The 25542-nt window shown below is 39.8% G+C and overlaps 1 protein-coding gene across 2 annotated transcripts in view; it reads right to left on the reverse strand.

Annotated features, from left to right (window-relative positions):
• Nucleotides 1-25542, reverse strand: part of ELO1 (Paxneb protein-like protein) — a 205860-nt gene that overhangs the window by 94189 nt on the left and 86129 nt on the right. The gene's annotated exons all lie outside the window — the stretch shown is intronic.

Below are 25542 nucleotides of genomic sequence, written 5' to 3' on the forward strand. Positions count from 1 at the left end.
ACGCTCAGAGTAAGGGCTGTCACTCTTAATCCTTACTCACTCCGTTTAGACTCTCTCCTAGGCAAGTCAAGGGGGTAGTCCCCAAGGTAAATGGATGAGAAAGCCTGTGGATCACAGGGTCTAGGAGATTTTAATGATGGACGACTTGATGAATCTAAATGATTAAATCAGATTGATATATTAAACGTCAGCATAAACAAGACACGACCACAAGATAAAAACATTTATAGACCAGTGCCTTCGATATTTGAATTAACCATCAATAAAACAAGTTATCTAGAACGATTTTCCAATATGTGACGAACAGTGACAATCATGAATAATCAATAAATGCTCAAAACTGCATCACACAAGATATTCTAGATTTAAAATAATTATCGTTGATGATCCAAGATCTAGAATTAAGTTGTTTTCTCCAACAGCCAATATGATTTAACACATTTATCGCACCTTGACCATAGAAGAATCATAAAATTTAAGATTTAGCATTTAACATCAGAAACACCAAAGGACTTTAATTTAGGCAATAAACATTGATGAAGTAAAACAAATCAACGGGTTAGAAAAAATCGAAATTTTTAATGGGCCATAGGCCACATTAAAATTTTTAACGTTTAAGTGAAAAACCCCTTAATTTATTTTATTTTAAATCCTTAATCACAAATTTAAATTTTTAGAATTTTTAAAATTTTTTAAATGTTTAGAATTTTAAAAGTTTTTTCATTTTTATATTTTGAAAATTTTAAAATTTTTAGGATTTTAAGACTCTTTTTAAATTTATTAGATTTTTAGGACCCTTTTTTAATGTTTTTTGGATTTTCTAACTTTTTTAATTTTTATTTTTATCAATGTAGAAACAAAAAATAAAATCTAAATGAAAACAAAAATCAAATTTTGAATTTTGATTTTTTTTTAAATGAAAAATAAAAATAACTAGGTGAAACCAAATAAAAAAAAACTAAATTGAAAATTTATTAAAGTCCTAAGTTAAAAAAACTTTAATGAAACTAAAAGAAATATATACACCCTAGCTATTTATTAACCTAAAACTAAACCAATGCATATAATAAAAATACAAATGAACGTAACCCTAACCCATATGCATAAAAGAGAAAGTTGAATGTGTGTTGTTGTATTGTTTCTGCAGGTCTGGCGGAAGAGACTGCGAGAAGGGAGAGCAAGGAGCCACGAGATCGCAGGTTTGGCTTGCAGGTTTGCGTGGAATGGAAGCTGGACGGAGCAGGTATGGAGAAGGTTGCGGAAGGAGGATGCTGGGACGCAGACAAAGCTGGACAGAGGTGGGAAAGGATAGCACGCAGGTAGGAGATGAAGGTTTGCAGCGCAGCTCGAAGGCAAAAATTGAGGGTTTAGGCAGCTGCGGAGGATAGAAATAAGATGAAGAGCCGCGGATATGTGGATTTCTGGTTAGCTGCGGCAAGAAACAACAAAAATGGAGTTGCGTTAAAAGGGTTTCGAAGAACTATGGCGGCGGATGAGATAATGCCGCAGAGTGAAGGATATGCCAACTGCGAGGGTATCAGCAATGGGAATGGAGAGCTGTGTGGGATGAGCTGACAGCGAGGCAGAGACGGAGCTATGGCAGCGTGGAAGGTTCACTTACCAAGCTGAAGCTATACGCAAGCAGAGTGAGAAGCTGGACGGAGAATAGACAGGGTTATGGCAACGAGGGTTTGTTGCGGATAGTATGCAACAAAAAATCATGGAGAACTGACAGCGATGGAGGGCTGGCAGCGCTAGGCAGCGAGGGTTTTGTTAAAAAAAAAAAAATCGAAATTGCACAGTAAACCCCAAAAACTAGGCAACCAATCAATCTGCAAAATGGTGGCCCAGAACTTCCACCTGAACCTCTTTAATTACATTTTTTAAATCGCTTTGCCTCAGATTTCTGAATGAAACCCTCACGAAAAATTCCAGATCTGAAAATAAATTTAAACCCTTGCAAAAAATGATGTTGATGGACCTCCAGAGATCCAGATCTTACCCTCCAAGGCCTAGATCTGGACTCTGCATAGCTTTCAGCTTCATATCTGCAGCTGCAATACAACAAAATAAACACCCAAACGATATACACAATAACCCAAAAAACACTAAAACCCTAAAAACCAAAGTCAGAAAACTAAAATTAATTACAGATCTATGTACATAAATGGCAGATCTATCAGATCTAGGGAGTGTGAGTCCGACTCCACTCCCAGATCTGATGATCTGAGGCTCTCAACAGCCAGATCTAACGATTTAGCACAAAAAAATTAAAAAATTTTGAATTTTAGAGGAGGTACTAAGCTCAAAACCCTTCATGCATCACCCATAAAAATATCTTATGATAAGCCCAGGATCAAATTCAAACTGGGCTCTTCAGAAAACACAGATCGGGAGTTGGTTGGTTCAACCGAGAACTTCCCCGAACGCCCGATGATCTAATAATCAAGGATTTTCCTACAAAACTCGATTCAACCGTCAACATAGAGCGAGAAAACAATAATAAAATTCAGATCTAATAGAGATACCTGCTATTATATTCAAAACTTAAATTATCATTCAAACCCCAGCGACTGAGCAAGATACCTGTACTCAAATCGCTCTTCAGAAGCTATTATTAATGGAAAAAAAAAAAAAAAAAAATTATGCACGAAAATAATACATCTTACAGCGTTTCCATGAAGAGTAACACCAACAGAAATTTAACCCAAAGTCTTTCTTTATTGCTCATAAAAAAATTACAAGAGAAAGCTTTTCGCTTAGTACATGATCAAAAGATCGGATGCTCCTAACTGACAAAATGACCTCCTATTTAAAGATAAATCCTCCAACGACTAGTTCGATTGATCCTTGTCAAAGTGATCTCGACCGTTGATGAGGATCAAAATTTCTTTTAATCTCATCCGTCGAAATTTTAAATATTGAGGAAATTTCAAATTTTTCAATTAAATGCATTTTAATAAATTCAAAAATTAAAATTTTGCATTTATTTCCTCAAAATTTTGACTTTGACTTAACCCGAGGGACCAAAGGCATAAAATTTAGCAAAATAATCAATTAACCTTAGTCCTTGGACCTCTTAAAATTTAATTTTTTAAAGGATCCACGAATTTTACCTCTGGAAAATTTTAATTTACCTAGGACCTAGGACCTCTGAGGGGATAAATTATTTTTCTAACCCTCAAAATACTTTACATCATGATTTTTTACATTTTTTACATCTCAAGGGGAAAAACCCATTTGAAAAAGACCCTCCAAGACTACCCAGTTCTGCGACACAAATATAATCTAGCAGATCAAGCAATTTTTAATAGAATAACCTAACCAATTAGTTAGGATTATTCCCAAATCACTTTTACATAGACTCGATCTAGAACACTAGGACTCCCCTAAGATCCCAGTGACAAAATCCATTCCGGCTTTGGGGTAAGGCTGAAGGAAAACTCTGTCGACCATCCGAGAATGGATTGGTGAGACAAAAACCTCCCGGAATGTAGATCATCACCAGAAATGTAGGTTTACCTAGGTGATTACATACACAACACGGATCTGTTGAGATCGTTTACATTATACACATGCAGACTGGGTTTACATTATAAGATGATCCTCAGGCTAATGATGATAACTGGATGGCAAGAACACGTCGATCAGGCGCTATCCCTTTTGCAAAAAAGAGGGTGTACTGCTATGGGTCGTTGACACGTAGTGGTCAACAGATAGCTACAACTATGGACCATAAGTAGCTAGTCAGATGCAGTCTTTCATACTTGGATCTCCACCTTTACATATACTCCATCTCAATTAACAGATAAAGTTAAAAATTCTAGAAGCTTTTCTCAATTTCCATTGACCTCACCCAATTCGCTTCTCAAAGAGTAGGGACCAAACAAATTAGGCAATTGGATCCTCTGCATTATTGAGCTATCATTCTGTAATTATATTACGTTTATAAAAAAGAATCAGGATTTCCACATTTTAAATATCGTTGTACTGGATAGGAGAAAATTTTAAAATTCTCATTTTCTCTCTCTCTTATTTCCTAGTCTGTACAACACTCTGCAAACAGGATCTCTGTATCATGATTGATGACAACAAAACAATCCACAATTTCCATATTATTTCTTGCCTCCAATTGGAAGCCGATTAGCAAGACACTGAATTTAATCACCCACAAAAATGGTTTCCCTGCTGTAAGTTAAAAATGATGCCTTCCAACTTTGAGAGTGAAAAATCATCTTGTAGATTAAACCAATCTCAATAAGATTGTTAAGCAATATTTCCAAGAGCTAATCCCCAGTGTCATTTTCAGAAGATTGAGAAAAAAGGCAAGTTATATATTTTTATGCTAACGTGCTTTTTTAATTCGTCAACGATATATTCAAGTTAATGGGTGCATTCTCAACATGAAGGCAAGCAGGAAAGAAAGGAAATATGGAGACTCCCAAAAGCTTTTAGGAAACTCGTTGAACATTATAGTCTGTTGGCAGTACTTGACGGGCTAGGGGAAAGGTTACAACTATGGCTCTATTAACTACAAATGAGTACCAGACTAACCACATAAACAATAAGAAAACATGTGTGTATGTGAGTGGAGCTGGGAAGGTGTGTTTGAGACAAAGCCACCTCAACAATAGGAAAAACAGTGGATGTGTTTCTATATATATGTGTGGGTGTGTGTGCATATATATATATATATATAGGTGTATACATGTGTATTGTTGGTATCCCACACAAAACCATCTCAAAGATTGTAAAGATGTGTACAGAAACACATGCACAAATGTTCATACAATATCATGTGTATTGTATAGATACATAGAGTTATAATGTACCTATCCAATGATACAGAGACCCCATTGCTTGGTTGCATGCATATGTGTTTGCTTGCACACACTCTAAATGTATAATATTTCATACCAAAGATGTCTTGATAAGTTGAAAAGTAAAGGTTTATAATGTGGCAACTATTTGCAAAGGGTATGCACTCATCTGTCTATTTAGTATTTAACCACTTCCTAAAATTTTGAAAATTGCCATTTATGGAACTCAAGAAATAATAGAAATGAGTTATATGGCTAGGATTTCCATGACCTGAAGGACTGTGTAATGTCCCTTCCTAAATTAATTTATCTTAAGTTTATTTCCACAATTTTGGCATTTTTGGTGACCATGGGACCCACGAATTTTTGGGAAAGGACTTAGGAAAAAAGGGAGGCCGAAATGTTTTGCTAGTGGAGCATGGGGGACACACGCATGGGGAAAATGCACTTGCCAAGGAAGGAATTCGAATAGCCAAGGAAATGTTGGAATTTCTAAGTTTAACCCGTTAGAAATTCTTCCTGTACTATCTGATTTATTTCTTCCTACTTGTTCATTTACTTAACAAGTTATTTACCATGTAAATACTGAAAATAGATACAAGTACAGTATCAACATCTACAGATCATCAACTAAAAGTAAACAAGAACACAAATGACACCGTTGTTTTTGGACTAATGTCCCCAGAAAAACCTAATGCGGGAAAACCGGAGCAGCTATTTAGAGGGTTTTATTATTACGCAGTTTCAAAATACAACCAAGGTGCCAAAAATGGCTCACCCGACAAAGAATACCCTCGGCAATAGTACCTCTCAATCGGAGACAGATATTCCGGGTAAATCACTGGATGAACAATCCCACAACAACAATATAGCTTCTGCTGCTCTGTGTCACCTTGATAGGGACTGCGTCACCCTATCCAGCTCTCCAGCTCCAATCTGTCCCACGAAAATCTCCCAGCGCTGCCTCTAGGGCCTGCGTCAGCCTCTCTGGCCCAGCGTCAGCCTCTCGGGGCTCTGTGTTCCTCTGGAACCTCTGCGTCTCACACATTGGTCCTCTCTGGCTCTGCGCAGCTCCTGGCTGCCTCCGCGTGGCCTCTAGATGGCTCTGCGCCAACCTCTCCCGGCTTCTGCACCGATCCTCCCGTACTGTTAAGTTATGGTATGTTCTATGCTTATAACAGTTTACTTCTTTTTCTTATTATATTCCACCGATTAGCAATCACATGTACATAAAGTAAAGTGCAGATAGAACATTAAACGATCGACAGAAAACAAGCCAAGACAAGAGACACAAGATGTGGTGGCTAGCCAGGGGCAAACCCCACAATATGTGGGGAAACCCTTTGATCAAATCTTCTTTTATCTTCAATAATTCAGCAGAGAGAAATAGTACAATAAATCTGATTCATATCAGCAGTAGCAAACCCTAGATCAGTAGCATCAGCATTAGCGACTTCATTATCAAACTAGGGCAGACCATATCTCACAAACCGACAGTCGGATTGACTTCATTCCACCACCAAAAGTTTCGGCTTCCAGAGGAGGTTCAGATGAACCTACAGCGCTGTTCAGATGAGGAGATCTTCTAGGCCACGCAAGTCAATCTTTACTTCTGCAGTTGCAGCGTCAGTTTCAGCAGTTTCCGGCTTCAAACTAGGGCAGTCGATATCTTGCAAACCGTTCGTCAGATTGACTTCATTCCACCACCAAAAGTTGCGGCTTTCAAAGGAGGTTCAGATGAACCTACAGCGCAATTCCAAAGAGGAGATCTTCTAGGCCACGCAAGTCAATCTTTACTTTTGCAGTTGCAACTTCAGTTTCAGCAGTTTCTGGCTTCAAACTAGGGCAGTCGATATCTTGCAAACCATTCGTCGGATTGACTTCATTCCACCACCAAAAGTTGCGGCTTTCAAAGGAGGTTCAGATGAACCTACATCGCAATTCCAAAGAGGAGATCTTCTAGGCCACGCAAGTCAATCTTTACTTCTGCAGTTGCAGCGTCAAATTCAACAGCTTCCGACTTCACATGTGAGAGAGAGAGAGACCCATTTCAGCGCAGTAGAGAAGAGACTCATATCTGCGCAGTAGAGAGAGAGAGATGTGATGAGATGAGTGTGTCTAAATGAGGAAAAGTCCTCTTATATTTATACACAACGTTGGTGGGTGAATAGATGCGACTGTTGGGCTTCTGAGGAGTTGTAGGTTGGCTTGATAATAATTCCATAATCAAAATAAATTCATATCTCCATGAATACTTATCGGAATTGGATGATCTTTATATCAATCCTACACCTCTCGACGAGAGGAATCTAATAAAAATATTATTAGCCATGAATAAGATGACCCACATGAAGTTTTGCCCTGGTTGCCAATTTTAACAGGTACTAACTCTGCCTCTCTGTTATGTATTCACTGCCCCTTAGCTGCAACTCAGATCACTTCACTCAATTTCCTCAGCAAACCCTGCCCCAGAAAATTGAGTTCTTGATCTCTCTTCGGTGTGTTCTCCAACTGACCCTCAAGCCTCCTCTTATACTTTTCTCGTTGGTCCATCAACGGCCGAGATTAAATCTCTAATCAACGGCTAAGATTAGATGTGGCTTGATCCATAAATTTTGGACCATTCTAACCCGGGTTTATATTAATTCACATTAATATTTTATTTATTAAAAATATTAATTATTTTAATATCTCCCAAACTGGTTAGATTCTACCCAAACCATTTCTGGGTCTTGGAGATCTCATGTGCTTTAGCCTCTCCACCAATTTTCGTGGCTAGAGCACATCTGATGCTACCCCAAATCAACAGGAAAGGGGGTCAAAGAGCTTGTTGGAGGGGCCCATGTGGGAAAAAGGAACTCACAAATTATAAATAGGAGAAGCTCAGCCACATTTGGGGTTTTTTGCCAATCAAACTTTCTATTGTTGTTCGAGTTGCTTAGCTGGGTCACACTATTGTTCAGCATCGAGTTTTCCAAGCGGAGATATCACCTTTTCTTCAGGGGATTTCGAGTGCCACCCTAGGGAGGTCAGATCGTACCAATTTGGAGAGGAGTTTGGAGGAATTCAGATAAACACACAGTCACTCACTCAGCGAGTGCGTATTCCAGGAGGACGCGGGAGGGGATAACACTTTGCTCATTTCAGCTGTCTTTCAGGTAGTGTTTGCCGAGAGAAATTTGGGATAGGAGCTTCAGGGAGAGATCAACCTAATTGAGGAGTTTTGGGGCAAGAGGTTGTTGATTGAAGGCAACATGAATTGGTGCATCCAGGGCCAGCGCAGAAGCTATTTTTTGGGCACACGTGGGAATTTGTGGGAAGAATTTTGGAGCTGGGTTTTGCCGAGAGAAATAAGGAGAACTTTGGGGTAGTGAGACTCAGCATTTTGGGAGTGATTGGAGAGCTTTTTCAAGGAGTTTGCAGGCAGGCCGTATTTCCCAGCTGTTGAAGAGGACATGGTAATTGGGGCCGAATTTCAGGGGTCAGAACCAGACCAAAACCTTTTTGAGTTTTGGTGGGTTATTTGTGAGGAGCTTGGGGCTAATTTTATGAATTTTATAGAATTTTCTAAGCAACAGAAGTGGAGTTTCCAGCAGTATCTTTCCAGCAAACATTGTAGTTTTCTAGGGCAGCACAAGGCATCATTGGAGCAACTTGTTCTTTCATCTGGGCTTTCTATTTTATCACCTAGGTCTTGTCAAGCTTGCCATTGAGGCAAGCCCAGGTGCACTCCTTCCACACCATTGTACTCTTGCTCCAATTATTTAATAAAATGGCTCAGGGAGTTGACATTTCTGAAGTTTTTATGGGTGTTCAATAAATGTTCTGGAATTTTGTGTTGCATGTACTGTTTTTCTTTGCATATCACTGTTTTTCCTAATTAGGAACATTACAGTGGTATCAGAGCTCTGATCTTGGCTCAGTCGTGGGGGAACTTTCCTATGAACCAGGAGGATAGGAAGAATGTGACTTACCAAAGACAGAGGTACTAGAGTAGGGAGAGGGGGTTGGAGATTACACCTGATATTGAGGCACATGGGAAGGCAGTAGTAGTAGCAAATATGGGGGAACCAAAGAGTAAGGAGCAAGCAACATTTGATAGCCTCTTGAAGGCCCTAAATGATTTAGCTAAGGGGCAGAAGGAGATGTTGGAGGAGATCAAGCAGCAGAATAGGGACAAGAGCATCCATCATGAGTTCCTATTTGGAGAGACTTCAGGGGCCTCACAACAGTACGACCACCCTTCACCAGCCACTCACCCACCAGCCTTCAGTGGGCCAACCAGGACCACGCTACCTACTTTTCTACCATCAACACCTAGTGAGCAAGGTGGGTCGGATGACCAGATGCCCATGGGAGATTATTTCAAGGAGTGGCAATCCATGGGGGAAGATTTCAAGGCAGCCTTGTCCTTTAGAGATTATTGCCAACTCAAACAAAATGAGAAGGGCAGGTACAGTGGGGGACCGAGCACACAGAGTTCAGAGTTGCAGCGTACTATTGGGAGGATGTACTTCCCCACATATGATGGCTCTACCAAGTGCACAGCTCAAGCTTGGGTGGAGAAATTGGATACCTATTTCCAGGTTAATCGAATGACAGAGGTGGAATCATCAAAATGGATACCTTGCACTTGGAGGGGGAGGCACATGATTGGTGGTTTCATGGCTTGTCCACACTAGGGCATGCCAGCATGACCTCCTATGAGGACTTCACACAGAGAGTGGTGGAGCGTTTTGATAGGAGGGACCCAGAGGCTCACTTCAGGGAGTTGACCCAACTTAGGAAGACTGGCCACCTAGAGCATTACATATCGGAGTTTTTGAGGGTTTCAATCATGGTGCCAAACTTGTCCGATGCCAGGAGAGTGTACAAATTTATAGAGGGGTTACTTGAGCCATTGTGTGGACTGGTGAAGTCTCGCAGACCCACTACCTTGCAGGAGGTTGTGACTTGTGCCAGGGATTTGCAGGGGGCAATCCCCAAGACTAGAGCACCCATTCCATCTTGGACTCCCTACCCACAGAAGGGGAATGACACTAGGCCCCCACCACAGCGAGCAGCCCAAGGGCGTGGGAAGTTAGATGAGGAGACCAGGAGAGACCTTCGAAGGAGGAAACTATGTTTTACTTGTCGGGAGCCATGGGCACTAGGCCACCGGTGCACAACGGGCAAGGCCCACTACATCGAGGTCTTCTCGGATAGTGACCAAGAGGATGATGTGGAGTTGGAGATTGGCGGGGGAGACAACGAGGGTCAGGCAAAGAGGGGACCACCACCACCACCACCACTTGGGGGAGCACCTTTCGCACCATCTGGGGGAGTCCTCGCTTCTTTGCGTGGAATTCCCAAATTTTTTACTTTGAGGATCCGAGGCACAATGCAAGGACAACGTGTCTCAGTTTTGGTAGACAGTGGGGCCACCCACAATTTCATTGATGCCCAGATGGTTCAGAGGCGGGGTATCACTATAGAGGAGTTCGAGGGGTTCTCAGTTCTAGTGTCAGGGGACAAGACTATGCAGTGCACCCGATATGTCCCCGCTTTGACAGTGACCATGGGGAACTACTTGGTGACAGATCATTTCTTTGTTGTGGATGTGTCGGACACCAACGTGGTGATGGGTGTCCAGTGGCTCTACTCTCTTAGTCGGGTCACCACTGATTGGAGGAAACTCGAGATGGAGTTCACTAGGCTGGATGGTAAGCTTGTGGTTCTTCGAGGCATGCATTCATATCCTCCACATACAATTTTAGTGCACAGGATGGAGGCAGACTTGAGGCATGGGGACATAGCATGGGTAGTGGAGCTGAGGATTTCGGAGGTTGGGGGACAGCCCAAGTAGCCACACCCAAAAATACAGGCCCTCTTGGACAGGTACCCAGTAGTGTTTGGGGACATACCACCAGGGCAGCTACCTGACAGAGGATTTAAGCACACAATTCAATTGGAGCCTAGGGTGCAGGCAGCTATCACCACTCCTTATAGGCATCCTAAGGCCTACAAGGATGATATTGAGCATGCCATTAAGGAGTTGCTAGCATTGGGGCACATTAGGCCGACTTCTAGTCCCTTCACTTCATCAGTTGTTCTATGTTTCTCAAGAAAAAGGCATTGTTGCCTCTGTAGCCATAAATGACATAAGGCCCCTACCACAGAAAATCAAATTTTCCATGCTTGCCTTTGTCTTCTCTCCTTGAATCCCACTTAAGGACTTTGTCTCCTATGTGAAAATCATCTGCTTTGGTCTTTTTATCAAAGACTTTCTTGATCTTTTCCTGGATTACCTGTGATTTTACATATACTTCTTCTCTGGTCTGCTGCAAGTGTATGGTCTGATTTATTCTTCTCTGAATATCATTTGGTTCCACATGTAATTCCTAAAGGATCTTCATGACTGGCACTCCTAAGGATGATGGGAAAACTGCATCCATCCCATAAACCAACTGATAGGGTGATGTTCCAATAGACTTCTTAGTAGTCAGTGTATCTGCCCATAAGGCATTGAATAACTTCTTGTTCCAAGTCTTCTTGTTATCTTCCAGTAACTTTTTAATAATAATGACCAGGCTTTTGTTAGATGACTCTACCAATCCATTACCTTGAGGGTAATAGGTTGTGGAATGGCCAAGGGTGATGTGGTATTTGTTACAGAAATCTATCATTCTTTTGGATTTAAAGGCTGTTGCATTATCAGTAATGAGCTTCTGGGGACATCCAAATCTTGAAAGGATATTACTCTCTAGGAAGGTGATTATGACAGTGTCTGTGGCTTGCCTAGAAGGTATGGCCTCTATCCATTTGGTAAAATAGTTTGTGGCTATCAGAATCCACTTGTGCTGAGCTGAGGATGCGAGGTGTATTTCTCCAATGAAGTCTAACCCCCATTGTTGAAATGGCATCTCAGTGGAAATTGGTTTAAGAGGCAAGGGTAAAAGTTTTCTCTTTCCCTCAAAAATCTGGCATTTATGACAGGAGGTCACATGTTTTTTAACATCTGCAAACAAAGTAGGCCAATAAAAACTAGCCCTCAGAATCTTGTCAGCAATACTCTTCCAGTACAAGTGTCCTCCACAATCCCCTACATGAAACTCTTGTAAAATCTTGTCAGCTTCATCTTTTAATAAACATGTTAAGAGAATACCATTATTGTCTTTCCAAAACAATGCATTATCTATAACACAATATCTCAATGACTTCATTTTTAAGAATCTAGCTTTAGTTCTTGTCAATCCAGGAGGAGCTTGTAAGTTTAGTAAAACAAATGTAATATCTGCATACCATGGTGAATTAGTAAAAGGTTCACTGATCTGTGGAGTTGCCATCTCCTCCTGATCATCAAGGGCACTAATGAAGTTGATATCAAGGGCCTGACAGTTCGATTCAACCATGAGTTTGGCTAAACCTTGGCCTTTGATGAGCTTGGTGGGTTTTATCTCTATGTCATATTCCAATATTGTGGCAATCCATTTGCCTCTTTTTCCTTCAGGCCCATTTTGAGTCAAAATGTCCTTAACTACAGAGTTTGGAACATAAGCAATAATGTGAGAGTACAAAATGTATACTCTGAAATCTTTGATAGCCTTAACCAAAGCTAAAGCCTGTTTTTCCATGATATTGTATTTGAGTGTGGCATCTCTTAAGGATTTACTAAAGAATGCTATTGGCTATTCATATCCTTGATTGTTCTTTTGCAGCAAGACTGCTGCAATGGTGTGTTCTGAAGCAAAAGAAAAAATGATAAAATCTTTGTTAAAGTCAGCACTAATCAGGACTAGAATCTTGGTTAATGCTTCCTTAATAGCTTCAAAGGATTGTTTAGCCTCCAAGGTCCATTTAATTGTTGAGTCCTTTCTTAGCATGTTATTTAATTCCCTAATTAATTATGCCAGATTTGAGATAAATCTCCTAAGAAAATTAATCTTACCTAGAAATGATTGTAGCTCTTTAATGTTTCGGGGATGGGAAATGGTCAAATGGCTTCTATTCTAGCAGGGTCTATCCTAATCCCATCTTTAGATATGATGTGTCCTAACAACTTTCCCTCTTCAAGACCGAAAAGTGTCTTTTTAGGATTTAAAGAAATCCCAAATTTCCTGCATTTGATAAATACTCTTCTGAGGTGGTCTAAGTGTTCATTGTCAGATTTAGAGAAGACTGTGATGTCATCCTGGTATACTACTAAGAAATCATGGATTTCCTTGGCAAAAGCTATATCCATAGCTCTTTGAAATGTGGCACCTGCATTCATTAATCCAAAGGGCATCTTCAAATACATGAAGGTACCCCAAGGAGTAGTAAACACAGTTTTAGCTTGGTCCTCAGGTTGGACTAATATCTGGTTATACCCAGAGAATCCATCTAACAGTGAAATCCTAGACGAGCCCACTACCCTTTGCAATATATGGTCCATTTTTGGTAAGGGGTAGTTGTCTTTTAAAGAGACCTTGTTTAAGTTTCTAAAATCTACACAAAGTCTAATTTCACCTGTCTTTTTCCTAGTTGTAACTAAGCTTGAAATCCAGTTTGAGTATCTAATGGGCGCTATTATTTGGGCATCAAACATTCTTTTAGCCTCTTTCTCTATGGATGGCATAAGGACTGGGTTTATCCTCCTAAATTTCTGTTTGAAAGGTTTATGATCTTCTTTTAGAGGTATTTTATGTTGGATTATACTGGTGTCATAAGATTTTAAGTCTTCATAACTCCAAGCAAATACATCCTGGAACTCCTTAAACAGATTGATATATTTGACCTTTTCCTCTGGGGGTAAGGCTTTAGATATCTTAATGAGTTTTGGATTATCTTCAGTTCCTATATTAACCTCTTCTATGTCAACTCTCAGAGGTTCCATCTTGGGTTTCCTAGCTACATCATTAGAGTCAAACAAATCTTCTAAAGGTACTAATCCTTTAGGCAAAAAATTATTTTTCAAATTAAGAATCTCAGGATCATCATCCATTATTTCATCTATCTCTACCTTTTCTAAACTATCTATTTCTAGTTTAGTAAATTTAGTTGGTTTATGTACATCGAAAATATTTACATCTAAGTTGCTTTCTATATTATTGTCTATTGTACAGTCAGTATCTATCTTACAATTTTGAAACTCACCTTCATTGTTCATGAAGTCGTAGATATGACAGTCCTAAGAATAAATTTGCCAACACTTAACGTTGTCTGGTATAACAGGGCTATGTCTGACTTCTGCAGTGTACTTGTGGTTTGGTTGAAATGGCAATTTACAAGTACTAGCAAAGGTAGCCAGACTGTGGGCCTGCATATTTTGTTTTCTAGGAATGGCAGCAAAGTTTGATTCCAGGAGGTCTTTGATCAAGTCTAAAACAATATCCCTATATCTACCAAGCCTAGGGTTGTTGACAGAATATTCACCACTAATCTATTTGATAATCAGCTTTGAGTCTCCCATGATGGAAACTCTTTTGGCTCCCAATTTAATAACCAATTGTAACCCTAGAATCAGGGCTTCATGTTCGGCCATGTTATTGGTACATTTGAAATTCAATCTGAAAGCATGTCCCTTAGCATGATTATTCTCCACATTATGGATCCACACTCCTGCACCAGCCCCTAACCTATTTACAGACCCATCAAAGTCTAAATGACAAAGTGGTTCATGGAATATGTTCTCACTGTCAGCTGTTCTGTACTTAAGGTCTTCGGCTGTGATTTCCTTTTTATCATTTTCTGCATTGTATAAGATGAAAGAGTCCATATCTGAATGAATGGAGTATATGGGAAAGTTTTGTGGCTTTTCCTCACAACTAACCATGTACTTCATCAAGGTCTCCCTATATAATTTTCTTGGTTGGCCAAAAACGGATATGGTGGCATAAGACATATCCAACTGCAAAGATCCCTACAGTTTTGCTCCCAATGAGCGAGATAGCAGCATCCCATATTTTGGTGGGATGTCTGCAACTACAATGTCCATCAGAATGCTCTTTGCAGAGCACTGGACAAGAGTCACACATAAGTCTTTGATTAGACCAAGGCATTTAACTTGGTTGGAGTCAAAAGAAAATAAATCCTTATAAGGCCTGGTAATGTCTAGGTTCAGTGTTTCCATTATTGCCTTTGGCATGAGATTGTGGGATGCCCCTGAGTCTAACATAGCATTATGCAAAATTTTATCATGAATGTTTAGGTTGATGTAAAAAGGAGGAACTCCCCCTTGGTGATGAATACCATTGGCCTCAGGCCCAAACAACAATTCAAGCTGGTCATCATTCAAATTAACAGAATCCTCTCCCTCTCCTATGTTCAAAGTCTCAGTTATCTGCGACCTATAAGATTGATTCTTTACCAGTTTGGTCAAAGGAACTGATATCTTTAATTTAGCTATTTCATTTTTAATGTTGAAAGGGAGTTGAGGTTTGTTTGTTTGATTCAGATCTTCCTTAATGTATGCAGTTTGAGTATCTTTATTCTGTTTCTTAGTGGTAGGCATTTCAGTTTGAGTTTCTACTGTCTTGGCTTGATTTCTCTTATTTTGATTGTTTTCAAGGATCTTTGTTTGGGTTTCAGTGGAGGTTATATCTACAATCCTAGGGGTTGAAGTTTCAGTTGTTCCCCTAGGGAGAATTTGCAATACTTTGTTAACTGGAGCTTCTTTTATTATCTTAGTCTGGGTTTGGATGGATCTTTTAATGGGAGTCTCGTTATTCTTCTTACTTCTCAAGCTATATTGTTTATGTACCTCATATATAGCTGACTCATATCCCTGTTTAAAATCAAAAGATTCACCAGATTCTAACTGCAATTGCTGAAGCATATATAACTCCTGTTCTTCTTGAGTAAGAAAAACAATGTCTTCCTCTGTGGTTTCCAGTAAGTTAATCTGGGTATCATCCTCTGCTTCTTGGTTCTGTGAATCCTCAACATAATTTTCTTGGAAGGGGGGCCTAATATGTTGGTCTGGTGTAGCATTTTTTGCAGTATTAGGGTTCTTCCTAAAATTTGGGTTTCTTATTGGGGGTTGTTGTTGTTGATTCTCCCATTGATTTTTCCTCTCCATTTTCTCTAACCTATCCATGATTCTTTCTAAACTTTTAGCTAAAACATCTACTTTTCCATCTAAAGTTGAAGCTTCTTCTTTAAATACAACTTTCTTTTCATTCCTCATTCGTGCTTTCTTAGCTAACAGGTTGGCCTCTACACTGACAGCATTACTCTGCATTTGTTCAAGTGTTTCAGGATTTCTCTCCCTTAGCTGGTATGACATGTCAGCATCAAAACCATCAGGGAATTTAATTAATGCTAGGTCAGGTGGAGGCTTAATGTTGGCTGGAATTGCATTATAGATATTATTAAACCTAGTGCAATAGTCCTGAACTGACTCATTGGGAGCTCTCCTAATATTGTCATATTCAGAAAGTATTTTTAATGGGTTTTTCTTTCTCTCCCATCTATCAATGAATAACCTTTGAAAATTTGCTAAGTCTGCAATATGGTTGGCAGGAAAGGCTTTGAACCATTTCTTGACATCCCCAATTAAAGTTTGGGCAAACAATCTCATTTGGACATCTGCTTCATCTATTTCATGCAATTCAAAAAAGTCAGACATCTTGTTTACATGTTGCTGGGCAGTGTAATGACCAGTAGCATCAAACAGGAAAATCTTACTCTGATAATCTGCAGGCATGGGATGGAGTTGGGCAGGTAAAACAAGAGGAGCATATATGTTTTCCATTGTTGTGATTCTGGTTTGACTGGGGGGTAAAGTTGTGGTGGTTGAAGAAGGGCTTGAAACTAATGGAGGTGAACTAGATGATGATGAAGATGATTGATTAATAAGTGGTTTAGGTGATTGGATTGTGGTAGATACAACTGATGAAGTTGTGGTAAAGGAAGGTGGATTTACAGCGAGTGAAGTTTGTGAAGAAACTCCAAGGGCAACAGTAGTAAGGGTAGCTAGTTCAGTAGATTGTTGAATGTAAGAATCACCTATATTACTTATCAATTTAGAGGCCCAAGCTTCTAATTTATCTAAATCTGAATGAATAACCCTTTTTGATTCAATGAGTTGAACAAACCTAGGATCTAAGACTGTTTCGTGGATTGCATTCTCAGATTTACTTCTAAATAATGAGAGGTCAAATGACAAATCGAAAGGGATGTCCTCTAAAGTTGACAACTCCTCAGGGAGTGAATTGGATCTAACTAACCTACTACTACTGGCTTGAGTTTCTGTTGTTTTAGGTTGTCTTAAAATCCTCTCTGGGTCATCCACTATAGTTGCAGGGTTCAGATCTGGGTTTGCCCTAGTATAGTGAATCTTTTTAGGAGCCAGAATTTTAAGTTTTTTAAACTGTTTTTATGAAATTTTCTGAAAACTTACTTCAGGTAATGACCTTAAGGGGCTCAAGATTTAATTTAAGGTTTCCTTAAAGTTTTATGAGACTGAGGATCGAAGTCCCCAATATGGTCGCCAGAAATGTTATCACTCTGATAATTCTTTTGAAGTAAAAAGAAAGAAAAACCAAAGGTAACCACAAACCGCTTTTGGAGATCAGGACCTAGCCTTCCTGATGCTCAAAGAGGGCTCTCTCTTTAAAATTTAACTTTGTTTTAGTTAAGATGTTTTTAGGCTAGTTATGATTGTTCAAGGGGTTTTTGATTTGTATTTGAGATTGGGTGGTGGGATCTGCTTAGACAGATGGATAAAATGATGTCTTTTTAGACTAATGGGCTATGGAGTCAAACAACAAGGAAGCAAAATTGGATTAACTCACTAAAGGGAACTTTCCAAGGGCAAGATAGCAGAGTGTTTTTCAGATCTTTGAGACAAAGGGGTGAAAGGGTTTCACTCGGGGTGAGAGAGTAGTTAAGGGTTCTCAGACCCGGATAATGAATGAGGAATGAAGGGATAACCAAGATCAAAGGGCAATTAAGAATCATTTAACCTGGATATTCAAGAAAGCAATCAAAACCAAAGAGCAATTAAGAATTCTTTAATTTAGATATCAGCAGAAAACATTTAAATGAATAACTGTTAACACAGAGTGTAATTAAACAAGTTCTGAAATGTTATTCCAGTTATAACATTTAGATTGAGAAACACAGTAAAGATTATGAATAACTTTGAGAAAAATAACAATAACACATGAAAATACTTGTCTGAAATTCGCTCAACACATGAATCCTTGGAAATGTCTGATCTTTATTTATCAATCCAGCTTGCTGGCTCAGTAAATGATACAATAACCTTTTGGGTCTTCTGATCAAAAAGTCTATAGAAATGTCTAATAGAATCCACCCTACATACTTCGAATTTTGAAGTATTTATACAAATGGAGTTACAAAATATCTGAAACTATATTCAGAACTAATCTAGGAAAAAAGAAATATCTTCATGCAAGAAGATAGAGACAGCTATTGAACTGTTTCATGTTGTCCCTTTTATTTTGGTTCTGTTGGCTTTGATCTTTTGCCCTTTAATCTGCTTTGTTGTTTGATCTTTCACGCTGGATGCTTCATTTACTTTAGCCTTTCATCTGATACACTTTCATCTGATACACTTTGACTCTGCTGATCTGTCCACATCCTTTTACCATGTTGTTTTACTTTTACTATACATTAACCTTTTTACTGCATATTTCTATAGTAAATCAATTAATTTTTCCCATGTTTCAGCATCAGGTAATTGGATTTTTAGCATCTTTCTATATGTTTCATCTGCCTCTGTGTATTTGGCAAAAGTAGGTTTATTGATAAACAAGTGTTTTACCTCATGCTGGAGGTAAAACAAGTTTTCAAATGTTTGGTAGAGTACTTTGCCTATTGGCAATGCCTTTATTGATGATGTATTTACCTGATCTTTTGCTACCTCTCTAATTTTCTTGTTGTAATCCTCCTGTGTCATCAACTTATCATTTATCACTAAGGGATTGGGTAATCCATTTTCTCTCAAAATCTGGAACTTAGCCATAAATCTGTCAATGGCTAGCTGCATATTCTGACACTTATCCTCCAAGTTTTGCATCAAGTTCCTCTTGGAGAGGACCTTTTTGACCTCCAAAATTGTCTCTGTTCTGTCCTCTATTTCCAATTCCTGCAGCTCATACTTATTCTTGGTGTTAAGGAATTGGATAATTCTGGCAGCCTCTTCTGGCATTTGTCCTAATTCTGCTTTTACTTTCTGGATGGCCTCTGTAGCCAGCTTTATCAAATCTATTTGCTCAAAAATCACCTGAATAGATGGCCAAATATCATTGACAGAGTCAATGATATTGGCCCATAGTTGTTCCTTAGCCTGCCCAAGGGGTTCTTTCAGTGTTAAGTCCTTTTCCAGGGCTTTCAATCTTTCACTCATCCTGGTAGCCTTTTGCACTTCTTCTTTGTGCATGATTTTGGCAAGCTTGTAATCAGTTTCCAAGCTTGTCACTTTCTCTTTGAGCTTATTCATCTTTGTGGTTTGTATGGACATTTCTTCCATAGCTTTAACCAATTTTCCTGCTTCTTCACTTGATGTACCTGTTGCTGATGTAGATGTTGTAGAAGCCGGTAGTGTTGTGGCCATTGGAGCTGTGGGAGCCAATGAGGCTGCCAATGTGGAAGGAACAGCCGTGGTAACTGCTGGGATGACATTTACCGAGGTAGTGCCAAGATCAGTTTGTTTTAATTGGATTAAGTTGTCCAATTCCTTTTCTGTCTCCCTCAACTGATCATTGAGTTTAAGGACTAAGTCCATCAACTCTTCATGCTTTGTTTGCCTTTCCAAGACTTCCTATGTCTGGGGGTGTTGTAGTTGAGGTATCTTCAACTGTTTCTTGAGGGTTGCAATGTCATCATTCTTCTTTTTGATTAATTGTTCAGTAGCCTTGATGTCTTTGGGATCATGTCCCAATTCAATTACCAAGTCTTCCAAAGACTTGATTCTGGTGTCTTTGGCTTGTGAGGAGGCCTTTTCCAACTGATACTGGGCCGAAATGTTATTTAGTGAATTCTGCAACTCATGAGCAGCCATGGCCTTTCCTGTAAGGGTGGAGTAAATCATTTCTCCAGCCTGCTTGTGAAATTCAATTTGGTCAACGGGATGAATATCCCTTGCCAATACTTCAAAGTCTATCTTCTTGAAATCTGCTGATGTTCTTGGTTGTTGTACAGTTGGCTTTATGAAGGAAATTTGCATCTTTCCTTCCTTGATGTCAAAAGCTGACATCAACCTACTTTGATTAGGGGGTGTAAGCTTGAAATACTGTGCATAGGATTCCGCCTTCAGTTTCTCATTTCTCATTTTAATCTCCTTGTCCCTATCTCTATCAGTAAGCTTATTGAATGAGGAGACTTCTACACTAAGCTGCCTTTCTAAAATTTGAGTTTTTGATGTAGATGGCTCCTGTGTTTCTCCAGATGGAGTTGTACCTTTGCTTATGTCTAACTCAGCATCAGTTATTTCTACTGAGCCTTCTGTGTCTTCCTGTTCTGAAACAGGATTGAGCCTAGGCCTTTTGCTCTGGCTAGCTTCATACTGTACATTGGAAGTGTCCATACCTAAGTTGGAGCCTTCCTCTCTGTTCCTTTTGGGATTCTTTTCCTCATTCTGAGGAGTCTGCAAAACAGGAAGGGTACTCATGGTTCCTTCTTGCTCTGGTACCTGTAGGAATGAGCTTTCATCAAGCTGTTTCTCTAAATCAAGCAAGGTATTTTCAACATCTACCATCCTTCTATCCCTATCTATGAGAGTGTTTTCCAACCACTCAGATTGGTTGGCATATCTCTCTATTTCTGGTATAGGGTGATGAATGTAAGGTCCCAATTTGACCTTTTGTCTTAGTTTGGTTATAAACCCTTGAGGGTCATACCTCCACATGAAACTATTCTTAAACTTCATTTGTTGCAGAATTTGATCTGCTTCCTCTCCTGCCTCTCTAGTATTGCAAATGAAAGGGCCTAACTGGTTCTTGATCTTGAACTGAGTCCTTTTCTTGGCTGAGACAAAGTTGATATCATCAGAGTTCATTATCTGCCTATAATATTCCAGAGAAAATAACCTCATGGGGAGGTATTTGGGCAATTTGTACGGGGCAAGCTGGAAACCATAGATTCTTATTTTGGTGTGATTTTGGTAAAGGTACCAATCTCCCACCTTACTTTGTTTGGACAACTGGAGCACTCTTTTGATTTCTTGGCTTATTCTGGGTGGAGGGCTTCCTGTCAGCATGGTCATGACTAGATGGACAAAAGAGTCAATGAAGTCTGTGTAGGTGTATGGTGATGAATACCTGTGGAATAGTGGTGTCCAAAATATAACAGACCTGGGTTGGCCTTTAGTATCCAGCTTCTGGATGGTGAAGGGAAATCTGTCTGACTGATAATACAAAAACATGTGGTAAAGTACAGATGAGTATTTGAATACTCTCTCATTGTGCATTCTGGTAAATTGTTCATGCATCCTTTCAACTATGAACTGGGCATAATTGTACAAAGTAGCAGGAGACTTTCCTGAGCTGAAAATGGACATGAAGGCCAAGATACACTCATCAATGTATTCATCTGTGGTATAGCCAAGAATACATGATATCATGGTTACAATTTGCTTGCCCCTTTCAGAGAAAATGGCAGAAACATATGGAGGGGCATCTGTAGGAATGTGTTGCTCTTCTACAATGAAAGTTTGGAATATTTGGGCTAGTCTAGATGGACTCAATTTGGTGTACTAGTCTAACAAATCCCCAATGGAGAGTGGGGTCAGGTTTGGACCTGGTTGGACTTGCAACATTTCATTGATTGACTCAGCTGTAATAGTAAACAAGACTTTTTGGTCTAGGGACATTATAGCTCTCTGGCTGGGAATGTAACAAGCATGGCACAGATGAACAATCTCAAGAAAAACATGTACTTGTGGAAACTGGTATTTGGGCAAATTGGACTCCCAAAGGCCAATGTCATCAGTATGGTTTAGATATTTGTCCTTACTCCAACAATGAATTTTGAGCAAGAGTGTATAGGCACTTGTGTCTTTGATTTGAAAATCCCTGTCCGCTAGGGGAAGGTGGTCAAGGTCCAAATGGGGGGTTGTCACTAGTCTGACATCCATGGCGACGGGGGCAACCATAATTCAGTTCTTGTGGATTTGAATTTGACTTATACAGGTTTATATCAGAGGTTTGAAGGTAATTTGGAAGCTTTCATAAGGGTTTGGGTATTTTAGTCAGGCACACACTTTAATTTTAAAGTAATTTCAATTAATTTTACTTAATTAAAACACTTTAAAGACTAAACGTTTTCAAATTGAAAGGGTGTCTGGTAATTTCTCTTCAAATACCTGGAATTTGGGTGAATTAACTTCAAATTGGTGTTCTCGGCAACTGCAAAAGTTTGAATGGGCTCTGGTACGAACTGAGAGCTTGATTGGGGTCTCTGCAACTTCTTCAGGAGTGAAATTGAGGTCAATTGGCAATTTCAGTGTTTGAAGGTGTCGCAATGGTTTGCAGAGGTTTTACAAAGAAATTGATCGAAAAAGGCCGAATAGGGCTTCTCGACCTTTTTATTGAACAATGGTTATTTTTTGGTGGGTGAATTATGAATGAATAGTGGGCGGTTTTTCGAGTTGGGCGGGAAGGTGGTTTCCCAAGCCATCGCACCGCTTTATGGAGGAGGCGGTATTTTGGCGAGGTCACCCGATCTACCTTAACGCTTGACACGTAGCAGACGAGGGTCCGGGCAATAGCACTTTATCGAGCGGGTAAAGGTCGGATATCGGGTGAGCCCGATATGGCTGTGAACTGTTGGATTTGGGTGCTGACAATCGGACGGCAGTCGGGTGACAGATTAGCACGAATGAAATGGGCAAAGGTTTTGGGGGGGGCCTGGGGCTTTAATCCATGGTGGTTTGTGATTATTTACGAGTTAAACATGGGATTAAATGATCGAACGGGGTTAATGAAGGGATTATCTTAACTTTACCGAGAATTGGTGAGTTAAGAGGGTTTTGTCGAGGGCATGGGATAAAAATATAGTTTATAGTTAAACTAAGGGTTGGGGTATTATATATGGGATTTATTTATATATGGGAAAAGGTATATCGAGAGCTATATTATTAAGTTAAAAATTAATATGAACTGAAATGAGCGGAGTGAAAATACTACTAAGCATAATGTAATATTTGTGCATTTTCTTCACATACACTTATACTTAGGATAAAAACTTTTTGTGGGTATTTTGAGTGAAATGAAACTGGGATTTTTACTTTTCATAGGCAAATGGTGTTTAACCTTAGGAAAAGGGGTTTTATTAAGGTAATGAAGGGAAATGACTTTTATGAAGGGAATTCTAACACTTGATGTCCATAAGTCATTAAGCCGAGGGTCCAAACCCACCAAAAGTCAGAGAAATGCTCTGAGTCTTTATGATTTGAAGGATTTTTAGTACTAGAGCATACTTGTGGATGGGGAAATTAGTAAGTATAGGGATGAAATGAATGAGGGGAAGTCAATTAAATCAACTTGTAAACCTTTGTTTTTGCTTTCTTAATTGTTCATGCACATTGAAACATATGATTAAGCATGATAAATGTGCTTTCGTCCAATCAACTTAATACTTCAGCAACCTTTCTTCTACTTACCCATTACTTACCCTAACATTTTTTCTTCACTTATTTGGGTGCAATTAGGCTAACAGGCCCTTATCATTTTTTTTTTCTTTTGAAAAGTAAACTATCTAATTCTAACCTTATATCTTCCAAGGGCTCAGATTAAGCTGATGAGCCCCTTTTATTTTCTCTACCTATCTAATGATCTGCCAAGATTACACTGTTTGGTCAGATTTTATTCTCTAACTATGAACATAAAATTCAAAGCATGAAATAGTCAAGATTAAGCAGTTTGACTACCATGGGTTGTGGCATGTATGACAAGCTGCACACAACCATTATTTAAGACAGTAAAGCAGTAAAATAGTAGTGGCATTTAGACTTGCACACTTTCATGATCTGCTTTTTGTTTTTTTTTTTTGGTTCATATATTTTCATTTCTTTTATCTTTTCTTATTCTTTTTGTCCTTTGATATTTCTTTTAGGACACACCCTCTTTACATTTTTTAATTTTTAATATGAAAAACATTTGAAGAAAGCAAAGGTATGTACAATATTACAAGGCTTAACCTTAGCCAATTCAAAATTATGAATCCTATCACTATAGGACTCTAACAGAAGGATGGAACTTTGGGCATGTGCATTAATTACAGGGCGCTCAACAAGAAGACTTTGAAGAACCGCTACCCCATTCCGCGCATTAATGAGTTGATGGATGAGCTTAGAGGAGCCAAGTACTTCTCTAAGATAGATTTGCGCTCGGGGTACCACCAGATCAGGGTGAGGGATCAAGACATCCCCAAGACGGCTTTCAGGTGCCACTATGGGCATTTTGAATTTTTGGTCATGCCCTTTGGGCTGACCAACGCACCTGCCACTTTTCAATTGTGCATGAATCATGTATTCTGTGGGCAATTGCGAAAGTTTGTATTGGTGTTCTTCGACGATATTTTGATTTATAGTTGGAGGTGGGAGGAGCATTTGCAGCACCTGGAGATGGTGTTGCGCATCTTAGAGGAGCAACAATTTTATGCCAAGTTGTCCAAGTGTGAGTTTGGGCTGACAAAGATGCTCTACTTGGGGCACATCATTGGTGCAGATGGAGTGAGGGTGCATGAGGAGAAGATCGGGGCCATCCGGGATTGGCCAGAGCCCCAGAATGTGACCGAGTTGAGGGGATTTATAGGCATATGCACCTATTATAGGAAGTTCATAAAGGGCTTCTCACAACTAGCAGCTCCCCTCACAAATCTGATGAAGAAGGGGACTTTTGCATGGACAGACAGAGCGCAGTTGGCATTTGAACGGCTCAAGGAGGTGATGAGCGGTTGCCCAGTTTTGGCACTCCCGAATTTCATTCAGTCGTTCACTTGGAGTTCAATGCATCAGGTGAGGGGGTTGGCGCAGTTTTATCTCAGGAGGGACACCCCATCGCTTTTGAGAGTCGGAAGCTCTTTCCGCATGAGAGGTCGTATTCTATTTACGACAAGGAGATGTTTGCCATCATGCATGTGTTGGCCAAATTCTGGCTATATCTAGTGGGCAACAGATTTCGAGTGAAGGCTTATCACAATAGTCTTCACCATTTCATGGGGCAGCAGGGCCTCAGTGACAAGTAGCAGAGGTGGGTCAGCAAGGTGCAACCCTACGACTTTGATATTGAGTATCTCAAGGGCAAGCACAATGTGGTAGCAGATGCATTGCCCAAGAGCCCCACAACACTTTCACTCATGAGCATTTGACATAATTGTAAGGTGCAGTTGTTAGTTGAGTACTCCAAGGATCAGCGGGCATGTGAGATTTTGGAGGGTATTCACACTGATGAGAGTTACAAGGTGATGGTTGACATCATATACTACAAGGGGCCCATATTCTTGGTGTAAGGTTCACAGTTGAAGGAGAGGATTCTCCATGCAGCTCATGACTCTCCACTATCAGGTGACCATGGGTTCCGGAAGACATGATGGTTAGAGAGTGATTCACATGGAAAGGCCTCAAGGGGGACGTATTGAGATATGTGCAGGAGTGTGAGGCTTGCCAGAGGAATAAGGGGGAGTTGACCCATCCAACTGGGTTGTTGCAGCCACTTCCCATCCCCGAGGGGAAATGGGAGAGTATCTCCATGGATTTTATCACGAGGCTCCCTATGGTGCAGGGCAAAGATTG

Source organism: Pinus tabuliformis, chromosome Q (assembly GCF_031772625.1).
Source record: "Pinus tabuliformis cultivar Carrire ecotype Pingquan chromosome Q, CPIR1, whole genome shotgun sequence".
NCBI classification, from domain to species: domain Eukaryota; kingdom Viridiplantae; phylum Streptophyta; class Pinopsida; order Pinales; family Pinaceae; genus Pinus; species Pinus tabuliformis.